Source organism: Macrotis lagotis, chromosome X, assembly GCF_037893015.1.
Source record: "Macrotis lagotis isolate mMagLag1 chromosome X, bilby.v1.9.chrom.fasta, whole genome shotgun sequence".
In the NCBI taxonomy this organism is placed as follows: domain Eukaryota; kingdom Metazoa; phylum Chordata; class Mammalia; order Peramelemorphia; family Peramelidae; genus Macrotis; species Macrotis lagotis.
Genome location: NC_133666.1, coordinates 613,025,193 through 613,034,148, shown reverse-complemented (window position 1 = coordinate 613,034,148; position 8,956 = coordinate 613,025,193).

Below are 8,956 nucleotides of genomic sequence, written 5' to 3'. Positions count from 1 at the left end.
CTGACTCACCATAATGAACTTTATGACATTCCCTCAATGGTTCTTACATACTGAAAATTTCCCATATTCCACATGTTTATATATATGGCCTTTCATCATATATACCTTCTCAGACAATGCTGATTTTAGTCTTTTCTTACATGAGTTTCTTTCTTCTACATCATTCTATTATTTTCTGATGTTTAGCAGCCTACTTTTTATGGTTTGCCTTCAGTTATATCTTTTTTCCCCTTCCTTTATCCATTGTAGTTTGACTACATGAGGTATTCTTAATATGGGATTCATGATAATGCTAATGGATTGTATAGATTTCAGATGGTTGCTGAAGTTGAAGAGGGGACTATAGCTTTAATTTCAACAACCTCTACCTGAAATTTATCATTTCCTTTGATTATGAATATAAGTAACAAACTATTATCCTGAGAAGGGGGTCCATAGTTCTCCTCAGACTGCCAAAGGACACACACACATACACACACACACACACACACACACACACACACACACGTTAAGAACACAGGAATAAAGGAAGTTGCTCCTTCAAATTTGAAGTCTTTTTTTTTGTTTATCTTTTAGAGATAATCAGAGTTAAGTGACTTGCCCAGGGTCACACAACTAATGTCCAAGACCAGATCTGAACTTAGCTCCTCTTGACTTCTCCATCCACTGCACCACTTAGCTACCCCAAGTCTTTTCCTTTGAGGATTCCTTCTTCAGCTCTTCTTAAACTTCTATTTGAACTCCCACTTTTCAACAGACAAATGGTAGACTATAGGTACAGAATGAGCCATACATTGTGAGACAGGGAAAATTTCTGTATTTCTTTGTTTAGGAAGAGGGTTTAGTGAGGGCGGTGGGGCAGAGACTAACTATTTGTAGAGGAATAGTGGTTTGAGAAAACTATTTAATTAAAAATATAAAACAAACCTGCTTTAAGAGGCTGAAAAAAATCCCAGCCTCTCCTCTAGCTATTCCTTCCTAATGAAATTTCTCTTATAGCATCATCCCCTGACATTGTAAGACCTATCCCTCCCCTCTGGCAGTCAGAATACTTTAGTTCTCCTTCCCTAGTCATATATTGGAATAGTAGTAGCCTCACTCCTTGATGTCTTTGGATTTGAAAGAACCTTAAGGCTTCAAGGATGTCCCAGAAAAAAAATTGCAAAAGTTCTTCACAGAGTTGGAGGGCTCTCTTCATGGGGAAGAGAAAAGTCTACTGCCTGATCTTGTAAAATAAACAACTTAAACCCCTTGTATCAAAAAAGGGGGGGCTATGGATTCATGGGCAATCTCAAATGGCTTCACCTTAGGGATTTGAGACCTTATCTGGGGCTCAATAGAGATCTCTACTCTTCCTATCTCCTATGCTGAGTTCAACCCCAAAAACATCTAACTGGTCAGATGACCCTGAACTTCATAAAAGAAACATTGACCATCTTATGCCTTACAACACCTGAAGTGAGATACCTGTCTATTTCCACCAACACAATCACACACCCCTACCTTGGGCCCCAAACAAGGATATTTGCCCCATAATTGCATAATGGTCTTTTCTCCCTCCCAGATCGTGTACAATGAAGCATTCCATATTTTCTTCCTCCTGAAAATCTGTTAATTACTAAAACCCCAAAGAGTACCTGAAGCTGTTGAAATGATCCCTCCCCAACCTCTGATTCTTCACCACTTTCATTGATACTTCCATTGAGGAGGGGATCCTGGCTCCAAATTCTAGGGATACTGTCAGGGTTGTGTTCATTATTTTTCCCCTAAATGTATACTACCTCCTACCTTCCCAATTATTGGGGGGGGGGTAGGGCAACACCATCCTCCCAATCCCTCAGGCTCACAATCTAGGGGTGATTTTTGGATTCCTCACGACCTCTCATTTCCCATATCCAAGTTATTGCCAAGGCCTGTGGATTTCACCTTTGCAGCATCTCCCAAATATATTCCCTTCTTTTCACCCCTCAGGAGCAGACCCTCATCACCTCACACCTTATTATTTCAATAGCCTGCTGGTGGGCTTGCCTGCCTCAAGTCTCTTACCACTCCAATCTAGCCTGTATTCAACCACTAAAGTGATTTTCCTAAAGCACGGGTCAGATCATATCACCCATACACATGCCCTGCCCTGACTCAGTAAACTCTGGTTTCCTATTGCCTATATAAGATAAAATACAAAATGCTCTATTTGACATTCAAAGTCTTTCATAACCTAGTTCCCTCCAACCTTTCCAGGCTTCTCACACCTTTTTTTCCCCACTGTGGACTCTTCAATCCTGTGACTTTGGCTGATGCTTCCAGGAAAGGCACTCTATCTCTGCTCTAGGTATTCTCTCATACTGTCCCCCTCCCCCACCTCCACATGCCTGTAATTCTCTCCATTCTTAGTTCCAGCTATTGATTTCCCTGGTTTCTCGATTAAAATGTCATCCTCTACAGGAAGCCTCCCCAACTCTTCTTCATTGCAGTGCCTTCTTCTAATTCCTATTTATCCTGTCGACAACTTGCCTTGTGTACATTTGTTTACATGTTATTTCCTCCATCACATTGTAGGCTTTCTGAAGTCAGGGACTGTCTTTTGCCTCTTTTTGTATACCCAATGCTTAGCACAATGCCTAATCTATAAGTGCTTAATATATGTTTCTTGATAGCTTGACTGATTTTCATACTCATATGTCCTGGCTCTTCTTCTGTCCTACCCCACTCCTCCTCAGACTCAGAACTTGCCCCCTTTAGTCATCTAACATCTGCTAGAGCTCTGTCCCAAATGTCCCAGACATTGGTTCCACTCCATAAAGATTTGCACGAAGATCCAGAGCCCATTCAATATTGCCAACTGAATAGACAGGATGAGGACCTTGATCTCCATCTTCTACTTTTCTTTCTCTCTTTCTAAATTGAAAAGAGAGCCCCCCAAAAATCTATCTAAAGATACCCACAAACATCTGGGCATCTTTGGCCAAAATAAATCTTCAAATTGTCTGGGAATCCTTACCCAAATAACCTCCACAAATATATACACCGACTCAAACTTTTTCAGTTTTCAGTCTTGACACTTACTAGCAGTGTGACTCTGGTAAGTCATTTCACCCTGTTTGCCTCAGTTTCTTCATCTGGAAAATGAGTTGGAGAAGGAAGAGCAAACTCACTCCTGTGAATTTGCCAAGAAAACCCCTAATAGGTTCATGAAAAGTCAACCCTTTACTCTTTCTGATTTGCCTCACTTACTTACTCCACAGTCAGAACTAATCCTCCATCACTCTGCCCTCTTCTGAAGGTTATTGACTCTCTCCAGCCCCATCTCAATTAGCAAATCTTTACTAATTGCTTCTTTCTGGAAAGCCTCCACTTGTGCATCAGGTTGTTGCTGGAACATCTACCTCCCTTACAAAGTTGTGCAGATTTATAAAGAGATTAGGGAAGTATTGTTTAGCACATAGTAGGTCCTTAATTTTTTTCCTTCCTTTCTCCTTCCTCTAAACAATGGGGAGTCACTAAGGTTCCCAGGTTTCTTTGTAAGGATGACAAAAAGGAAGATGCTTCCTCTAGTCCTTAGTCACCCAGTTCAGGACAGGATGGGGCAAGGAGGACAGTTATCCCAGATCCTGCCATTCACCAGCACCTGTCAAAGCCAGAGGTAAATATTTGCAGGAGGGTGTTTAGATAGAGAGTAGGAAATGAAGAGCAGGAAATTACAGGGTCAACCCCCCTTGGGGAAAGTTCCTGCTTTCTGTAGGATTCTGACACCCTGAGGCTAGAGCTGGCAGGAGGCCTAGAGACTGAAGGACAATGAGCAAATCCAGAGGAGGAAGAGGAGACTGGAGAAAGAGAGGGAGGAAACAGGTCCTCCCTCATCTCATGCTCCTTCACATCCTTGGCTCTTAGAATTTTCTAATCACAGATTCCCAGATTTAGAAAGGTTCTTAGAGATCTCTTAGTCCAATCCCTTCATTTGACAGGTAAGGAAACTAAGGCCCAGAAAGGGCAAGGAATTTTCCCAAGTTCACACATGGAGTCAGCATCAGTTGGGGCAGAAATCTGGTTTTACAGCTTCCTGGCTCATACTCCATCCTCTCCATCTCAGAGAGGGAAAGGAGAGGACTGAGTGGCACAGAGATTTGGGAAAAGAAAAAGATAGACAGCAAAAAGAAAAAAGGCAGGGGCAGAGAGTTAAAGTAAGAGCCATAGAGAGAGTGGGAGAGAGGGGAGAGGAAATGAAGTAAAGATGAAAGAAAGGGAGCGGTAAAAGATACAATGGGGGAATGATGGAAGAAAGTGGAAGCATTGAAGGGTACCAGAAAACTGTAGAGAAGAATCTTGTCCCAAGTTTTCTGTCCTGTCCCCTCCTCACTTCCTAAGTCCCCAATCCTGATCCTGTCCTTGAATAGGCAATACCCAATCCAAACCTTCAAATAGAAAAGTGGTCCAGAACGGTCCCCATGACAATGAGACAAGTAGTCACCTTACAGACAGCTAGGTGGCACAATGGATAGAGAGCTGGGCCTGGAATCAGGGACTCATATATTCCTGAGTTCAAATCTGAACTTAGACACTTACTAGTTGTGTGACCCTCCTCAAGTCACTTAACCCTGTTTACCTCAGTTTCCTCATCAGCAAAATGAATTGGAGAAGTAAATGGCAAATCACTCCAGTATCTTCCAAGAAAATCTCAAATGGGGGACATGATTGAAATGATTGATCATCTTATCCAACCACTCCCAACTATTTTAACAATAGAACATGCTTCGGCTTCTCTCTTTTGCATCCTTCTGCTGTTTTCTGAACTTGAGCATCCCAGATCTTTTGGTGTGCATCATTGTCCAGAAGTAGGAATGGACTCATTGAGCCAACTATATCTCCTCCTTCAAGCCAAGTATAATACTTTGTATGTGTGTTAAAGTTTACAAAGCATGGCAGTACATTATCATGACAACCATATGGGTACTAGACTCCTGTAACCAGGGTACTAGACCTTGCAACCTTTTCTCACATAAGGGCCCCAAGAAAAGGTACTTCATATTTAAAGTCTTCTGAGTCATATTCTTCTCAAAACCATGGCTCCACAAAGGTGTTACTTTTACAAGTTAGGTTGGATACATTAGCTCAAATAAAGGCATAGCAAATAAAATGACATGGGAAAAAATCCCCCATACACACATAGGTTACAAACTCCCCCAAGTTTAAACAATTCACAGGAGGGTGATCAGAGACAATCTATAGAGGATATATATATATATTAAAAGCAGAGAGTGTGTCTTAAAAGGCACATGCAGCTAGTTGGCCAAAGTAGATAGAGCACAGGAACAGGAATCAGAAAGATCTGAGTCCAAATCCAGCCTCAGATATTTTCTGTATGACCTTGGACAAGTCACTTATCTTCTCACTTCAGTTTCCTCAACTGCAGTGAGGATAATAATCACACCTTCTTCCTAGGGGGAGCTACAAGAATCTAATGAAATAATATTGGTAAAGCACAGTGCCTGATACATAGTAGGAGCTATAAAAATTTGAGCTGCTATTTTTATTATTACTGTTATTATTATTATTATTATTATTATTATTATTATTATTATTATTATTATTATTACATACCAGGATTCCATTTGGTTAGTGCATATGTAAGAAAAGCATATAAGGATACCCACATACACTTAGTGTATATATGCACCAATATATGAATGTTTGTATGCTTAAATGTGTATATAATACATCTGTATGTGTATATATGTATGTGTATTTGACAGCTAGGTGATCCAGTAGATAAAGTCTCTAGCCTGGAGTCAGGAAGATTCATCTGAAGGAGTTATTCACTAGCTATTTATTAAGTCTTCAACATGTTCAAAACAGAACTCATTAATTATCCCCGACTCTAACCCTCTCCCCTCTCCTCAGCATCTTCCTAGTCACCTTGACCTGCAACCTCCAGATTCTTATCCATATATATCCAGTCTGTGTCCAATCTTGTCGATTCTACTTTACAAGATGTCTTGAATAGAATCCTCTGCTTTCCACTCAAATAATTGCCACCCAAAGATAAATCCTCATTATTACTCCTGTGGACAAAAACCTACTAATTAAACTCCCTATCTCAATCTCTCCCTTCTCCTTCATTCAACTGACAAATTGATTTTTATAAGTGATCATTCCCCAATTCCAGTGACTCCCTATTATCTCCAGGAGCATCTATCAATTCTCTGTTTGGCATTTAAAGCCCTTCTCAACCTGGCCCCTTCTTACCTTTTCAGTCTTCTTACAATTTATATTCCTGCAAGTGTTCAAATGATCCGGTGTCATTGACCTACTCACTCTTCCTTAAACGGGACATCTCCTGTCTTCATTCCTTCATTAGCTTCTATCCTACTGGAGGGATGTTTTATTTGAACAGACAAATGACTCTAGAATAATTTGAGAATAGAAAGAACTCATTAATCTGAAAAGGTTCCCTTTAATCTAATCCATACTTCCATGCATCCCCTCCCCCAGATCACAATCAAAAGTTGTCATCCAGATTTCTCCAATGAGGCAGGCCAAACTATATTTGTATTGTTATATAGCTCTAATTATTTTGAATTTTTTTCTTTCATTAAATCCAACTCTACCTCTCTGCAACTTCTATCCCACCTCTCTACTTCTGTCCTCAGGGTCTAAACAGAATAAAATAGCTGAAGAGGTATCCCCTCAGAATCTTCTCCAAGTTAAACTTCAACAAGTCCTCGTATGATGTGATCTGAAGGTCTTCACATCCTAGATGTGAATGCTCTCCAGCTTAACAATATTTTTCCTAAAATACCTGTATTTAAATCCTGTCTCTGATAGGAACATGGTCACTTTTCTCAACCTCTCTGTGCCTCATTTTTCTCATTTGTAAAATTAGATCAGACTAGGTATCTTCTGGAGGCAGCTAGGTGATTCAATAGATAGAACTCTAGTCCTGGAGTCAGGAACATTCAGTTCCAACCTCAGACACTCGCTGAGTGACACTGGGCAAGTCACTTAATCTCTGCCATAATCCACCAAAGAAGGAAATGGCAAACTACTCCAGTATCTTTGCCAAGAAAAGCTTATGGACAGTACTGGTATACTATTGTCCATAGGGCCACAAAGAGAGAGACATGACTAAATGATTGAATGTTAACAAGTTGGCTTCTAAGATCCCTTCCAGCTATGAATCTATGATCCTGTGTGGTGCCTATAACTGAAGATAATATAATCCAAAAATAGTTTGGCCCAGGCAAAATAGAGAGGAATTATAATGACCTTATTTCTGGAAATCGTGCCCTTATTGCAGTCCAAGATCGTTTTAGAATTTTTGGCTACCACTTCATTGGCTGTCTCATAGTGAACTTGCAGTTCACCAAAACACCCAAGATGAAAGAAAGAAAGAAGAGAGAGAGAGAGAGAGAGAGAGAGAGAGAGAGAGAGAGAGAGAGAGGATGGAGGGAGAGAAAAGGAAGGAATGAAGGAAGGAAGGAAGGAAGGAAGGAAGGAAGGAAGGAAGGAAGGAAGGAAGGAAGGAAGGAAGGAAATTTTCTGATCATGCCTCCCTTATTTTGTACTTGTGAGGGTTCTTTTTTTTTTGAACCCAAATATAAAACACTACAAGCCCATCAAGATTTTTTTTGTATTGTTTCTTTAAACCTATGTGTTAGTTATGCCTCCCAGATTTGATCTTCTGCAAAATGCTCTAGGCCCTGTCCAACTATAGTCTTCTGTGTTCTATTATGTATGGAGTCCACCAGTTACAAAGTTCTCTGAATCTATAATCGAGAGCACTTACAACTTGAGATGCCACAGCAAATCCCTTCAAGCCAGGAACCATCTCTTATTCATTTTAGTCTCTCTGGACAATAGACCCTGTGTCCTGCTCAATAAAAATTGATTGAATACATGGATATAAATTCAATTTAACAAACTTCACACCCACAACTTTTTAGTATCTCAAGTCTGCCACAATGAAAACCAAAGGTCCTGATTGATTCATTATCAGAGCACCATCTGCTGACCAATAATGGGAACTGACTGGGAAAAAGATTGTAGACTGAGTGTCAACATGGTATTTTTTAAACATTTTTTTCAATTAACAAAAATTTAATTTTTCTCCACTCATATTCACCACTGGTTAAAAAGAAAAAATAAAACAAAACCTTCATAACAACTCTGAAAAATCAAGCAAATCAAATTCCCACATTGTCCATATCCAAAAGATATTTGTCTAAATTGGCATCTTAAATTCACCACCATCCCTTTTCCTCCAGGAATTGGCCTCTTGCCCTTATCTTTCATCTTTTTATCAATACTTTGCTATCTGGCTTCTAATCTCATCATTCACTTTTATTTATTTCATTTTTAAATTAATAAACATTTATTTTATCTCCTCACCCCAAGTTTAAAAGGAAAAAATAACCTTGTAACAAAAATGCACAATCAAACAAGATATATTTCCACATTGGTTGTATCCAAGAATGTAGTGCCTATTTCTGCATCTTGAATCCTTTCCCTCTATGTCAGGAGGAAGATGACATAGAATATCATCAATCCTCAGGAATCATAGTTAATCATTGAATTAGGCAGAAATTTTAAATTTAGCAAAGTTATTTGTATTTATCACAAAGTTCACTTCATTCTGCAGCAGTTCATGCAAATCTTCCAAGGTTCCTCTGAAACCAGTTTTTCATTTCTTATGGTATAATCATTTGATTACTTTTTTTTTAGGTTTTTTTTTTGCAAGGCAAATGGGGGTTAAGTGGCTTGCCCAGGCCACACAGCTAGGTAATTATTAAGTGTCTGAGACTGGATTTGAACCCAGGTACTCCTGTCTTATGTACTACGCCACCTAAGCCGCCCCTTCGATTACTTTCAAATGCCATAGTTTGTCTAGCCATTTCTTAGTTGATGAGCTCTTCCTTAATTTACAGTTCTTTGTCAGAATAAAAAGAACTACTATGGGCCAGCT